Source organism: Polypterus senegalus, chromosome 2, assembly GCF_016835505.1.
Source record: "Polypterus senegalus isolate Bchr_013 chromosome 2, ASM1683550v1, whole genome shotgun sequence".
Lineage (NCBI taxonomy): Eukaryota > Metazoa > Chordata > Cladistia > Polypteriformes > Polypteridae > Polypterus > Polypterus senegalus.
In genome coordinates, this window is record NC_053155.1 from 252,952,979 (window position 1) to 252,968,719 (window position 15,741).

Consider the following 15,741-nt stretch of genomic DNA (forward strand, 5'->3'; position numbering starts at 1 on the left):
TAAGGGAATTGACAAAAGAGAAATTAATTGGAAGAACTGTGGATTTTAACCAGTTTATTGAATAATCTGAAACTCTTGAAAAGGAGTTTATTAGTTCAATTGCCTGGGAGAGAGAGGATTGAGAATTCTGAAGATAAAGTAACACGTCATCTGCATAAAGACTGATTTTATGTTCTATGTTCTTACACTTTATGCCTTTAATAACTGTAGTTTGCCTGATTGCTGCTGCTAGTGGTTCAATAAAGATAGCAAATAGCGAGGGGGAGAGAGGGCATCCCTGCCTGGTCCCCCTCTGAAGACAGAAGCTATCTGATGTTTGGTCATTTGTCCTGACGCATGCTGTTGGTGAACTGTATAAAATTTTTAACCAGTTTATGAAGAAGTTTCCAAAACCAAATTTATGTAAAGTTGCAAATAAGAACTTCCAGTTAACTCTATCAAAAGCCTTTTCTGCATCGAGAGATAATATACTGGTTTCCATGTTTCTGCTATAAGAAAAGTCTATTAAGTTGAGTAATCTACGTGAATTTGTGGATGAATGTCTCCCCTTAATGAAACCAGTTTGGTCTGGATGTATTATGAAAGGGGTTACCTTCTCTAATCTTTTTGCAAGGGCTTTACAAATTATTTTCAGGTCAACATTAATAAGAGAAATTGGGCGATAGCTGGTAGGAAATATAGGATCTTTGCCTGGTTTTAACAGGAGACTAATGTTGGCTGAATTCATGTTTGGCTGTAGTCTACCATTTTCTTGTATTTCACACATCATTCTGAAGAATGTTGGCGCCAGAATGATCCAGAATTCTTTGTAGAACTCTGCTGGAAACCCATCTGGACCTGGAGCCTTCCTATTAGGCATGGAGTTAAGAGCTTCCTGAAGCTCATCTGATGTTAATGGCGAGTCCAGGACTGTAGCTTGGCTATCTGATAATTTAGGAAGTATTATCCTGTCTAGAAACTCATTGATCTCATTATCTGATGGGTTAATCTGTGGTGAGTACAAGGTTTTGTAAAAATCTCTGAAAGTGTTGTTTATTCTTTCAGGGTCATATACTATATTCCCAGTTGAGTCTTTAACAGCAGATATGGCAGTTTTCTCTTTGTTTATTTTTAACTGGTTGGCTAAAACTTGCCTGATTTATTACCGTGTTCAAAGTTTTCTATTCGTAGTCTTTGTGCTAAAATTGTGTTTTTGTCAATAATTCCTTTAAGTTCTAGTTTACTTTTACGCAATTTGTTTTGTAATTCTTCTTCTGGGGATGCCTCTAGAGACTTAATGATTTCTTCTAATTCCTGAATACGTTTGTTTTCTATTTTTTTCTTATGTGATGAGAAGGAAATTATTTTACCTCTCATCACTGCTTTCCCTGCCTCCCAGAGAACAGATGCTGATGTTCCAGGAATGTCATTGTGTTCTAAATATAAAGCCCACTCTTTTTTATAATATTCCACAAAACCTTCATCTTTAAGCAGTGACGTATTAAACCTCCAGTTTTACCTGATGGGATTGTTTTCTTATTTAACAGAGTTAAAGAAACTGGAGCATGATCGCTGACAACTATAGGGTGTATCTCAGTGTCTGAAATGTCAGCCAATAATGAGCTGCTGACTAGAAAATAGTCCAAACGTGAGTGAGAGTGATGAACATGTGAGAAAAAAGTATACTCTCTACGGCTGGGATAAAAAGATCGCCATGCATCACAAAGCCCATAATCACTCATATACTGTTTGACTATATTAGTGGAATGCCAACTGCGCTGAGTCCCAGCTGTACTGAGCCTGTCTGAAGAATGATCCATCCAAAAATTAAAATCTCCGCAAGTATAAGTGGACAGTCCAAGTGTTCGGAGAGTACAGAGAAAAATTATGAAAGAATGCGGGTCATCTATGTTTGGACAGTATATGCTAACAATACATAAGCTTTGATTTTGTATAGATAGTTTTAGTATTATAAATCTACCATCTGGATCTGAGACTGTGTCCAATACTTTGAAATTTGTATTTTTGTGTATTAAAATAGCTACACCTCTTTGTCTAGAGTTATAGGCGGCAGAGAACAGTGTGGGAAACTCAGATGTTTTAAGTTCATCTGCAACTGTGGCAGACCTATGAGTCTCTTGTAATAAGACAACATCTGCCTGCAGTCTTTTAAGCTGATCAAAAATCTTTAATCTCTTCTCTCTAGAGCCAGTTCCATGAACATTCCAACTGACAAACCTTAGTGTACCCATAGTTGTGTGTGTGATTAGCTAATGTATGGTGCCTTCAGGTGAGTTAGTTAAGTAAATAAATGTATAATTTAATCTGAAGAAAAAAAAAAAAATAAAAAAAAAATATATATATATATATATATATATAAATAAAAATAAAGCAATAAATAAGTAAATAAAAATATATGCATAATAATGCTAATAACAATAATATTATTAATGCTGATGATAATAATAATATGAATGCTGAAAATAAATAATAATAATAATGCTGATAATAATACTAAAGCTGATAATAATCAGACAATAATAATAATAATAATAATCAGACAGAACCAAAAGTGTTTGTGGTTGTATGATAAAATGTAATAATTATAATCTAGTGTTTGTATGCTGTGTGTGTGTGCTGGACGCAGTGTAGGAAAGTTGTGTGATTGTGTCATGCGGATGTAAAGTTCCAGAAGCAGGTAAAAGAAGGAAAGGAAAGAGTGATAAAGGTTAAGAAAAGAAAAAAAAAAGTAAAAAGAAAAGGTGTTAGAGGTGTGGGGTGGCGAGAGAACAGGTGATCCCATCATCTAAACACGGATATAGCAGCTTTTTTTTAATATCCTGACATGCTCATACCCAGTGAAAATAAACTTGTGACCTGATGTTGGGCTAATAAAGCCAGTCTGTCACTCCTCGCTCCTTGTACAGCCTGTTGTTGATGTAGAGCTTGTCCACAGAAATGACAGCGGCTCCCTTCTTGGATGAATTTTTACGTATTGGGAACAGAACTCTGCGGCGATCCAAAATTTCTTTAGGAAATTGATCATTCACGCTAAAATTTTTCCCTTTGAGCTCTTTCCGTGGCTCTTAACAAAATCCTTCTGTTTAAAATGCTCAAATTTAGCCACGATGGGACGAGGTCTTCTGCTGTCTGCTCTCTTGGCTCCAAGGCGATGTACCCGGTGAAAGGTGATGTTTTTACCGTTTCTTCGGGTATCTTCATGTGGGTCTGGAGAAAATACTTGATTGTTTGTTCGCAATCCTCCGGTTGTCCTTCCGTCTGCTCCGGCAGGCCTGCGAACACCAGATTGTCTCTCATGCTGCGGGCCTGAAGATCCAAAACCGTCTCCTTCAGGGTCTTGTTGTCTTGGGAGATCCGTGTCCATCCCTCTGTCAGGGAAGACACAGTCTCCCGCAGAGACGCGTTTTCAGCAGCAAGCCGCTCCACCTGATCCTGGCTGAATTCCAGAGATTGTCGGAGGTTCTGGAACTCCTGGTGTAGAATTTCGAGCAGGTGGAGTCGTCCCTCAAATCCCAAAAGCCTTTTATCTATAGAATCTAATAATTCTAATATATCCTTGCGGGGAGATGAGGTCGCCTCGGGGGAATCTTGAGGACGGCTTCTCTTGGTAGCAGGTGTTTCCGTGATAGCTGCTGCTTTCTTAGGCCCCATGACAACAGACTCAAAAACTTGATCAATATAATTTTGTAAACTTTCCAAATTTTCTTCACTTACCTCCAGGTTGAGCGAGTTATACTTACCGGATTAATTGCGTTGTCAGTAAATAAATTTGGCGTAAATGTGTCTTAATTGTTTAGAATGTTCGCTAAAGAGCTGCCATCTGCTTCAAACGCTGCAGAGAATCCGTGATCTTCCTAGCCAGCGCTTCTCTCTCCCAGCATGCCCTTTCGTTAATCCTGATTCCGAGTAAAAAAAAAAACTCGTTTCTTTTCCTAAGAGAGAAATGGAATGACCCAGTGTACAAAAATGTCCCCCCTCTGACATTTGTGAACAATTGGGATGATTTTTGGGAAAGGCCTTATGTATTATCTCAAAATATGGCAGCAAAACTGCCTGGTTGACTGATTAGAGCACCATCCAGGCTGCGGTCATGTGATAAACACAGGATGTTGTTTATCCCACCTGTTACTATCCTGAAGCTGTTAGCCATAATGCCTGTTGTGGGGCATCCAGTAAATTTAGTCTTCTTGCAAACCTTAAATATACTTGATAACCAAAAAAATAAGGTGTATAATTAGACCAAGGGACAAAACCAGACACCTCCACCAGGGGCATCTGTAATAGAAATTTACTTCAAATTAAAACAAAAAATATATCACCAGTTCAGAAAGAAACCTGCAGTTTTAAATGCTGCTTATTCAACATTCACTCTCTTGGCAGTAAAGCTGTTTTAGTAAATTATATTATATTAAGTACAAAATCCGATCTGTGTCTTCTCACTGAAACCTGGATTAGTAAATGTGACACTGTTACCCTAGCTGAGGTGTCACCAGATGGATACTTGTTCCTTCATAAGTCTAGAGATTCTGGTCGAGGAGGAGACCTTGGAATAATTAATTGTAACAAAAAGCAAATCAAGTCAAAATATTTAGGCGACTTTACATCCTTTGAGGCATTCATTTTAAATATTAAAACAGATTCCAACACAATTATAGTGCTAGTCTACAGACCACCAGGGTCATATTCATTGTTCATGACTGAATTTAGCAACCTTTTATCTGATTTGGCTATAAATTATGATCACGTAGTACTGATGGAGGATGTTAATGTACACATTGATGTGGAAACTGACACTTTTAGCAAATGTTTTACTTATTTGTTAAATTCAGTAGGATTTTGTCAGAACGTCAAAGGTCCAACTCATAATCATAACCACACATTAGATTTAATTATAACATACAAAGTTGAAATTTAAAATTTAAATATTACTCCATTAAATTAAGTTATTTCTGATCACTACTTAATTACATTTGATTTAGTCCTGCCCTTGCCAATACACTCACAGATTAAAACAAAGACAGTGCAACATCTAGATTGTAATTCTGCTTCAAAATTTATAGATACTTTGAGTAAGTCGAGTATAATTGTGGAAAACCATTTAGATCAGTTATCATCAAATGTAAACGTGGAAAACAATTTAGATCAGCTAACATTATATTATAATGTGACCTTGAGAGATGCTCTGGACACAGTGGCTCCCCTTAAAACAAAAGTGATCAAAGCACATAGAAACTCTTCCTGGTTTAATGAAAACACTCAAGCTCTTAAATTAAAATGTGTCAAAAACTGGAGCGCAGATGGAGAACAACAAAATTATATGTCTTTCAAATTGCATGGACAGAGAGTGTTAAAAAATATAAAAAAGCTCTCTTTAAAGCTCGCTCAGAATACTATTCTACAATAATAGATAGCAATAATGAAAATCTTCAGGCACTGTTTAGAACAGTGGCTAAATTAGCAAATGGAAATTCAGACCTACAGTGCAAAATACCAACAGATATTAGCAGCACAGACTTTACGAACTTCTTCAATGAGAAAATTAAAAATATAAGATCCTAGATCTCAGCATCACAGTACAAACCAAATACTAGCTTAGCAGACCCTGTCTCACATTGCATTCAGCACTTTAGTAATTTTAATCCTGTAACTGAGCAGGAAGTCTTAACTTTAATTTCTAAAATGAAACCCACTACTTGTTCCCTAGATCCAGCACCAACAAAACTAGTAAAAAGTGCAATGGATGTTCTTGCAGCGCCAATTCTAACCATTATCAATAGTTCATCATTGCATGGCACAGTACCTGATGCACTAAAAGTGTCAGTCATTAAACCATTACTTAAAAAGTCAGACCTAGACCCACACACACTAAATAATTATAGGCCTATTTCAAATTAACCCTTTCTCTCTAAAATACTAAAAAAAGTACTTGCCAATCAGTTTCAGTCACACATTATGCATTACAATTTATTTGAGAAATTCCAGTCTGGTTTCTGTACTGGTCATAGTACAGAAACGGCACCAATGTGGGTTGTAAACAACATTCTGATATCCTCTGATAAAGGAAACTCCACTGTAATTATGTTGTTAGACTTAAGTGCAGCATTTGACACCATTGACCATTCTATTTTACTGCACAGGCTAGAAAATGATGTTGGGCTTACAGGCACTGTGCTCGCTTGGTTTAGTTCTTATTTATCAAATTGAGTCCAATATGTACAGAAATATGCTGACAGTACTACATCGTTATACACAGAAGTGAGATATGGTGTTCCGCAGGACTCAGTACTGGGACCTTTACTATTCTCAGTTTACATGCCTCCACTGGGATCTATCATTAGGAAACATAATGTTAATTTTCACTCGTATGCAGATGACACCCAGTTATACCTTTCATTTAGATCAAATGAAGTTTCTCCAATGTTGTCTTTAATTAGTTGTGTTAGTGAATTAAAGGAGTGGATGGAACTACTTTTCTTTAAACACAGATAAAACAGAGATGTTAATTGTTAGAGGGAATAACGCTGATCACAACAATATTCTGTCATCATTTAACTCAATTGGAATCACCATTAATTTTACTGAATCAGCCTGCAATCTAAGAGTTATCTTTGACTCTAGCATGTTATTTAAAGCGCATATTACAAAGATGTCCAAATCATGGTTTTTCTATCTTAAAAATGTTGGGAAATTAAGGCTCTTTCTAAATAAACAGGATTCTGAGAAATTAATTCATGCATTTATTTCTAGTAGGATTGACTACTGCAATGCTGTGTTCACCGGATGTTCAAACTGTTCTTTATACAGCCTCCAGTTAATCCAAAATGCTGCGGCAAGAATTATTACAAGAACAAGAAAATATGAACACATAACTCCAATTCTTAAATCCTTACACTGTCTCCCGGTTAAGTTTAGGGCAGATTTCAAAATCCTTTTAACAGGACCAGAGTGCACATTAAGATCTCAAGATGCCGGTCTGCTTATGATTCCAAGGATTAATAAAATAACAGTGGGAGGTTGAGCTTTTAGTTACAGGGCCCCTAAACTGTGGAATGGTCTGCCTGCTATTATAAGAAATTTATAAGAAATGCTCCTTCGGTCTCAGCTTTTAAATCCCGACTGACGACTCACTACTTCATTTTAGCATATCCTGACTAGAGCTGCTGATTAACTGTACAGACTGCATCTCTGTTGTTAGTCATTAGCACTAAAACATAAGTAACATAATAGTTATAATTGGATACTAACCCTCACCTATTCTCTTTCTTTTCTTAGTACTCAAATGTGGCACTTGGTGCCACAGCCCACGTGCCAAGTCTTTTTGCCTGACTAAGGTAAAGTCATCCCTGATGGAGGATCGCAGGAATCGTGGGAAAGAGGGGTCTTTTCATCGGATTAGTGCTATTTCAGCTGTGGAATGGACAAATGGGGGAGGCAGCTTGATGGATGAGGTCTCCAGGACTCCAAAATCAAAATCATATTATGTGATATCTACTGTTAAATTCTGCTCCGTACTTCTAAATTTTTTATTTTTAAACTGTATTGAGGATTTGTTCTTTTCTGTGTATTGTACTGTATTGTATTTATTGAACCCCTTCATTTTGACACTCACTGCACGCCCAACCTTCCTGGAAAGGGGTCTCTCTTTGAACTGCCTTTCCCAAGGTTTCTTCCATTTTTTCCCTACAAGGTTTTTTTTGGGAGTTTTTTCTTGTCTTCTTAGAGAGTCAAGGCTGGGGGGTTGTTAAACGGCAGAGCCTGTTAAAGGCCATTGCAGCACTTCTTGTGTGATTTTGGGATATACAAAAATAAATTGTATTGTATTGCATTGTGCTAAGAAAGGACATTTTGATATATCAGTTTGAAGGGATCAGTGATGATTACACAAAGAAATATACTGGCTGTTCATGCAAATGAATGAAGCAAGCTGAACAGCACCACTGTAAAAGCTGACACTCTAATTGTGCAGAAAAATGGTGATGGGTAAAAAAGGGCAGCTGCTCTGCACAGGAAAATGAGACAAGATGGAGAGATTTATGTAAAATGAGCTCTGAAGTGGAAGAAGAGAAGTTAGGTGAAACTGAAAGAAGTTACTGATAGCAAGCAGCCTTCTTGGTTATATGCGATATTCTCTTTTCTGTCAGCTTCTTCCTACTCCTCATTATATGGAATAAAATACATTCAAATTCATGCCAGATTGGATTGTTGAGTGTTCTTATATACATAAACATAAAAGAACACAATGTTTGAGGAGTGGTTTGGTGGTAAAATACCTGCAATACTGCAGAGAACTGGGGTGTCCCCATCAAGACCTGACTGCAATATGCTTACCAGCCCACTTCAAGCCTTATCTACAATACAAGCCAGGAGAGACAGCATGCCTTGGCTAGTTTAAACGCTTAGTGTCTGCGGTGGGCTGGCACCCTGCCCGGGGTTTGTTTCCTGCCTTGTGCCCTGTTTTGGCTGGGATTGGCTACAGCAGACCCCCGTGGCCCTGTAGTTAGGATATACAGTGGTGTGAAAAACTATTTGCCCCCTTCCTGATTTCTTATTCTTTTGCATGTTTGTCACACAAAATGTTTCTGATCATCAAACACATTTAACCATTAGTCAAATATAACACAAGTAAACACAAAATGCAGTTTTTAAATGATGGTTTTTATTATTTAGGGAGAAAAAAAATCCAAACCTACATGGCCCTGTGTGAAAAAGTAATTGCCCCCTGAACCCAATAACTGGTTGGGCCACCCTTAACAGCAATAACTGCAATCAAGCGTTTGCTTGGATGGATGGATGATTCAGTGTATATTGCTAATGATCTTAACCCTCCAAAACAGTACAAGGTTACATATCAAAGAATTACATTCAAACCTGACACGGCTAACACTTTTTGTAGGATTTGCTACATGATGAAATTTTATTAATACACTTAACACTGTGCTAGTAGATAAGAGCTTGTAAGTATCAATTAATATTGAAGTAAGATGAACTTTGTTTGGTAGCACCTGAGGTGCTCAAAGGTATATCAATTTTTTTTTTTAAAGTTAAGAGCCTTCTTGTTGTCATTTGCAATCCAGACAGTATACTTTCATCCCATTAGTTTTCTTTCTCTCTTATTTCTGTTCATTAAATTCATATTTAAATCATGCATACAATTTAACAATTTGTCTCTCACATTTTAATGGTCCATTTTAATTGATCCTTCTGTACCTACTGTATTGATGTTTGTACTTCCGTACTGCTGTTTCATTCCCTTGTTGATCTGTTTTATGCAACCACTTTTTACTTGCATACACTTTTCAAAGTTTGTTTCCCTGTAATTCATCATGTATTGAATGATCTTGTGTTTTATCATTATTTTTGAGTTTTCTGGTTACTCCTTATTTCCTTCCACATTCCAAATATGTGCATGTTTGGCTAACTGGGCATTCTTAATCAGCTCTCTTCGAGTGTGAGCGTAGCTTTGTGTGTGTTTTAGTGTCTAAGCATCTCAAGTCTCACTTATTTCCTTTTTTTATTATTAAATGCAAAAGAAAATCTAATGTGTATTTAATTTCACACCAGCACTAAATTTTACTAATATGAATGTAATGGATTTTTTAACGAGTACTGCTGAGGTTCATTTCAAGAATTCCAGGGTTACACTGCTCCATGTTGTTGTGCTTTCAGACACTTGTTAACTTGCCTCACAGTTACTGAGATGTTTAAATAATTTGCCCATAAAATGAATTTAAATTATTATATACTGGAAGCTAAATCCATCTATTTGTCTTTTCCACATTATTGATGATGAAATATGAGTAATTGTTTACCGTGCTTTCCCTTGCTTGTTCTATTGACTTAAAAAGAAAGGTGTTTTATCATACAGTACTCAACATGGTTTAAAAAAGAATTTATTGAGATGTTTACTTTCTTAACTTTTTCAACTTTTCCACCATGAGAAGTTATTTTTATAAGTACCAAAATATGAAGTAAGCCTTTAAGTGGTATTAATCTAAATGCATTGATACCTATAATGTATGTGCTGTACATTCAGTAGCAGTAGTAACAGTATTCATATTGTCATATGTATAGAGTTCAGTTGATTTTACCCTTCAGAATCTAAAGCAGTGCATTTTCATTGGGCTCTGCTATTAATTCTTTCATTCCATCTAGTTCAACTATACATTTTTTTCTGATAAACCTCAAATAATTCTATGTATTATGGAACTAAATAAATTAGCCTGCATTCTGAACAAATGTAAGGAAAACAGGTTAAAGAGTATATCAGCTAAGCTATTTTGTGTTTGGAATTAAATACTGTATAATGAAGTTATGCATTTTAATACACTGTTATTTATCATGGCACTGATGAGTGTCACATAACACTTGTAAATACAGTATTTGAACACATGCTAAATTTGGGTTTTGTATTTTACTATTAATATATATTTTTGAATTATTGTAGCACACTGAAGCCCTGCATGAAGTAAAGCAAAACAAAATAAATTGCTAAATAATCACTGGTTCACTATGACCAGATGTTAAGCTTTGGCAAAAAGAGCATAATGCAGCCTTTAGGTCTGGAAATGGAGTCTTCACTTCCACTCGGCCAACAGGTCAACAGAAGATGCCACTAACACAGCTCTCTGCATTGTACTGACTCACCTGGAACAATAGGGGGCATATGTGAGGATGTTATTTGTGGACTTTAGTTCCACCTTTAACAAGATTATCCCCAGCAGAATAGTGAACAAATTGCTGTACCTAGGTGGCAATTAGCATACATGTAGATACATCAAGGACTTCTTAACAAACCGACCACAGACAGTTAGGCTGGGGACCCACCACTCCCCGACCTTGACACTCAGCACTGGAGCTCCACAGGGCTGCATTCTGAGTCCTCTTCTTTATTCCTTAATTATCCACAATTGCGCACCAATACATTGTACAACTATAATCATCAAGTTTGTAGATGACACCACTGTGTTGGGATACATAATGGTGATGAGTTTGCCTATAGGGACGAGGTCAGCAAACTGGTGGATTGGTACTTTATCAACAATTTGGTACTCAACACCTCCAAAACAAAGGAGCTGATTATCAGTTTCAGGTGGCAGGAAGATGAACCTGCTCCTCTGTACATCCAAGGAACATAGTGGAGAAAGTGCCTAGCTTTGAATTCTTGGCACACACATCTCCCAAGACCTTACATGGTCTGTTAGCACAAATTCTCTGGTGAAGAAAACACAAAGAGAAGTGGCTTTGTGTTTTAAGGATGCTGAAGAAGTCTAGCCTGTCCTGTGGAATACTGGGTCTGTGGCTCAGCAATTAGTGGCCAATATTAAATATATGATTGCACCCTGAGAAGGACTCTAATCGGGTGCGGATGTGCCTGAGTGCATTTTGCTCTGCAGTTAATTGAAGAACTGGCTGACTGTTTCACATACATGTGCGGAGGTGGGCGGCTCAGTCATGCACCTCAAAGATGCCACAAAGGGAGCTGCTCTTCGCACCCATACCCAATTACAGGATAAAGAAGCTGTCTGCACAGGACAGAAGGGGGATGAATGAAAATAGAGAAGAATACAGATCGGAGGAAGGAGAAAAAAGAAGTTAAAGGAAGGAGGCTGAGTAAGCTGGTGTGGGTGAATGAGAAAGAGGGAAGGCAGGCAGCTGGGAGGAAGTCCCTGGGGAGAATGTGTGGCTGGTGCTTGGGGACTGAAGGAGGCCACTTCAGTTAAGCAATTTGGGAGCTGGAGTGACTGATGTGCTGCACGGCTGGAGCAACTCCATGTAACAACAGCAAAAACAACATTTATTTATATAGCACATTTTCATACACATGATGTAGCTCAAAGTGCTTTAGAAGATGAAGAAAGGACAATGAAAAATATAATAATCAGATTAGGCAATACTAAGTAACAAAGAATAAAGTAAAGTCCGATGGCCAGGAGGACAGAAAAAAAACAAAAATCTAGAGAACTGGAGAAAAAGAAAACAAAATCTGCAGGGGTTCCAAGACCACGAGACTGCCCATCCACTACATGTAAGGCTGAAAGAAAGACAGTAGGAGCTGCAGGGGTATTGGGAGGCTCAGTGAGGCACCCTGTATGTGGGGCCATGGACCACAGGGGCATGAGCCTGGCAGTAGGAGTCAGAGGCTTGGCTTGGTGACCAGGGCGTAGTGACTGGGGCCACTGACAGCAGTAGTTGCCCAAGCCCATGAGCAACACAGAATTTTGGTTGAACTGCCGATTAGGCACTGCTTGGCTGCAAGAACCCTTGAGGTTAAGCTAAGGAGACGTCAGGTTTTAAAGGGTTGCAAAGGTGACTAAATTTTAAAGGACATCATTCTGCAGTATTTTAACCTTGTTTTTATGAAATATTTATTTGTCATGGTTTTAACCACCACAGTTCAGTTGTTTTTATGGATTACTTATTTATGGACTTTTGAGCACTGCACTTCTGAACACTGTTCATTTTGATTGTTTATTTGTGGTGGCAGGTTCAAGAGGCTGCCTGAAGGACCCAGTAGCATGGGGTTGACCCACACCATCACATAAACAAGCATCTGTTGGTGTCTTTCTGTCACTGCTATGTGGAAAGCATATTCACCTGTGGCATTTTGGTATGTTATGCTCACTGTTCCATGGCTGACAAGAAGGATTTTCAGAGAGTCATCAAATCAGCACAAAAAAATTACCAACACCCAGTTACCTTCATTAGAGGATATATACAGAACTATATATGTTTATGATGGGCCAAAAAATCATTAGGGACCCATCTCATCCAGGCCACCACCTTTTCACTCTGCTGCCTTCTGGAAGGTGTTATAGTTCGATTAAGATGCACACTTCCAGACTACTGAAAAACCTCTACCTGAATACTATTAGAGAACTAAATTTTGTTAAATAATTGCTCACTGCATCTAAGTGCAAGGTTTTGATCTTAGATGATCTTTGATGTCAGATGGTATCAATGGGACAAAAATGCAACATCTCGGAGACTCATTGCAATTACTGTAAAAGGGAACTACTCCATACAGAGGCACTCAGTTTTTTATTGGTTTAATTGGTTTATATTAATGCATATGTGTAGTTTCAAATGCAGAGCAAATGTTGAATCTGTTAAAGATTTTTTTTTAAATTTTTTGTATGTACTATTCAGGGGACACATTAAAATTTCATTGTACATTATGCAATGACAATAAAAGGCATTATATATTCTATTAATAAATTATTTAGAAAATGAATTAATGAAGTTAGATACAATAGAATATTAAAAAATAAAAGGGGATCACTCGTTCCATGTAAGCATTCTGTGTAAGCTTTCCGTCCAGATACATCATTAAAAAATGCATTCTATCCAGTCCAGATCCCACTCATGTCTCCTCTCAACTGTTGGGTTTGCCATGTCCTAAAGATGTAAACAACATGACATCTCATTCTGTCAGATTTGTGGTTTCACTGGTGCCATCTCCCTATTGTCTCTCTTTCTCTCTTCTTCTCTGCTATCATATGGTTTAATAGTTTTAGTTCATGCTGGTATGGTGGTGTAGCAGTTAGCTGTACTGCCTTGCAGTTCTAGAGACTGGGATTGAATTCCTTCCTAGTCACTACCCATGTGGACTCTGAATAAGACCTGCATGGGTTATTCTCTGACTCCTATGGTTTACCTGCAGCTCCCAAAGATGTATATTTTGGCATAACTTGGATTTTGAAGATGGTGCTGACTGGTGTGGCTGGTCGTCTGCTCATCTCGCTAATCTATGTTTTAACTTCATTTTTATGTATTAGTTTATCTCAGTGGCCACTGTCCTATGATCGTGATTCTTTACTTAACATATTTTCTTGCTTGCTTTCCTCTCAATTTTCATCTCCTGATGGATATTATGTGAACCTCCACCTTTGTTTTATTCATCTCCTGACTTTTTCACCTGGATGCCAGTGTTCACCTGTATCAGTGAGCTGAATGCCTCTCGGAGATGCAAACGCACCCACTGCCGCCATGGAAGAAGAGCCGGTTTTGCTGTTAAACAATGCCGACTCAAGTCCCAGAGCTTGGATTCCCGATGCCTGCGAGTTGTCTATCACCCATCTTCTCCTGAACAGGACTCCATCCCTGGGCGCTGGATACTGGATTTAATTTCTCCATCTCAAGGCGGCATCACTCTTCCTTGGTGTGCTCTTGGTGAGTAAACGCTGCTAATCTTCGCACGCTCACCCGTGCTCATCCCGCAATTAGCTCTTCTACCTCTATCAATGCTGCTCTCTTGAATGAGAGATCAGTGTCTAATAAAACGTTTATTCTGAAAGACTTTATTATCTCAAATAAACTGGATTTCTTTTTCATCACTGAGACCTGGATTGTAAATGGTGACTCTGCATGTTTTACTGACTTGGTACCATCAGGTTATTCATTTTTAAACTCTCCTCAGCTGACACGTTGTGGTGGGGGCATTGCCACTGTTTTTAAAAGTACAGTGAACCCTGGTTTATCACGGTTAATCCGTTCTAGACTCTACCGTGATAAATGAATTTTCACGAAGTAGGATTCTTTATTTATAAATCGAATATTTTCGCAGTTAGAGTATAGAAAACCTGTTTACGACCTTCTAAATACGTTTTTTTCACATTATTAGAGCCTTCTAGACATGAAATAACACCCTTTAGTCACCATTACACTCGTATTAGACAAAATATGAGAAAATAAGGCATATTAGATGTTACAAATATATTATTACTAGGCTCACCCGCCTTTTATCCTCAATTTGTGTGCGCTCCATGTGTACATCAGGCATGTAAGTGTAGGGAATGAGAACATCAAAGTGCCCATTCATAACATCTCCCAAAAACGTAAAAGTTTTTTTATCCCCTTGAATGTCAGCCCGAATCTGTACCACTAAAGACGTAGTTTCATGCACTAAATAAGCTATAGATGAGAATAAGAAAGCACCCATCTCCCCTGATATTTACTACGCGGTGAGGCATTTGTACTCCATCAACATTAATTATTTCCAGAGACATAATTTTGTCTATTTTTCCAGCGCATCGCGCACAAAAGCAAGGGAACAATGGCAGCACCAGAACTCTGCTCACATCGCGTCGCTTCGTACCGCAAGCCGCAAGTAGTAAGTCTGTGATAAGCGGAATACCGCTACGCTTTGCACTCACGGGACGGAAGGACAATCCTTAACGCTTTTATCTAGTAGATTATTGTACTGTACATTTAATTACACACAACCACTAACCTATGAAGGCACGACCTCAGTAGGAGAGTCTTCAGTTGGTGCAGTATCTTCAGCAGGTGCGTCGTTGTCTTCTTCTGCTGAAGGAGTAGGCAGTGGGTGTCTGGATGCACGGCTGAAGAGCATCTTGATAGGCAGTTGCTGGCAATGTCTTTTCATATGCGTGAGTAGGCTTTTGTAGAGTATTGCCATCTTTGATCATATCCAAGAGTTTCACCTTCTCCTGGATAGTAAGCATCTTCCTCCAGTGCTTAGTTTTATTGTCAGAAGGTTTAGAAAAAGCAGCACGTTTAGGAACCATCGTGGGGCTTAGATAAAAGTTCTCAGAAAGTGCATGCGTAGTGACGTAAGCATGTATGAGAAAAAATCGCGATAGAGTGAAGCCGCGAAAGTCAAAGCGTGATATAGCGAGGGATCACTGTATATTCTTGTGTCTAAGCCTTACAAGGGGTTCGTTTAGTAGCTTTGAACTGCAACTTTTCGAAGTGTGCAGCTCTACTTCTTTATTGTTTGCT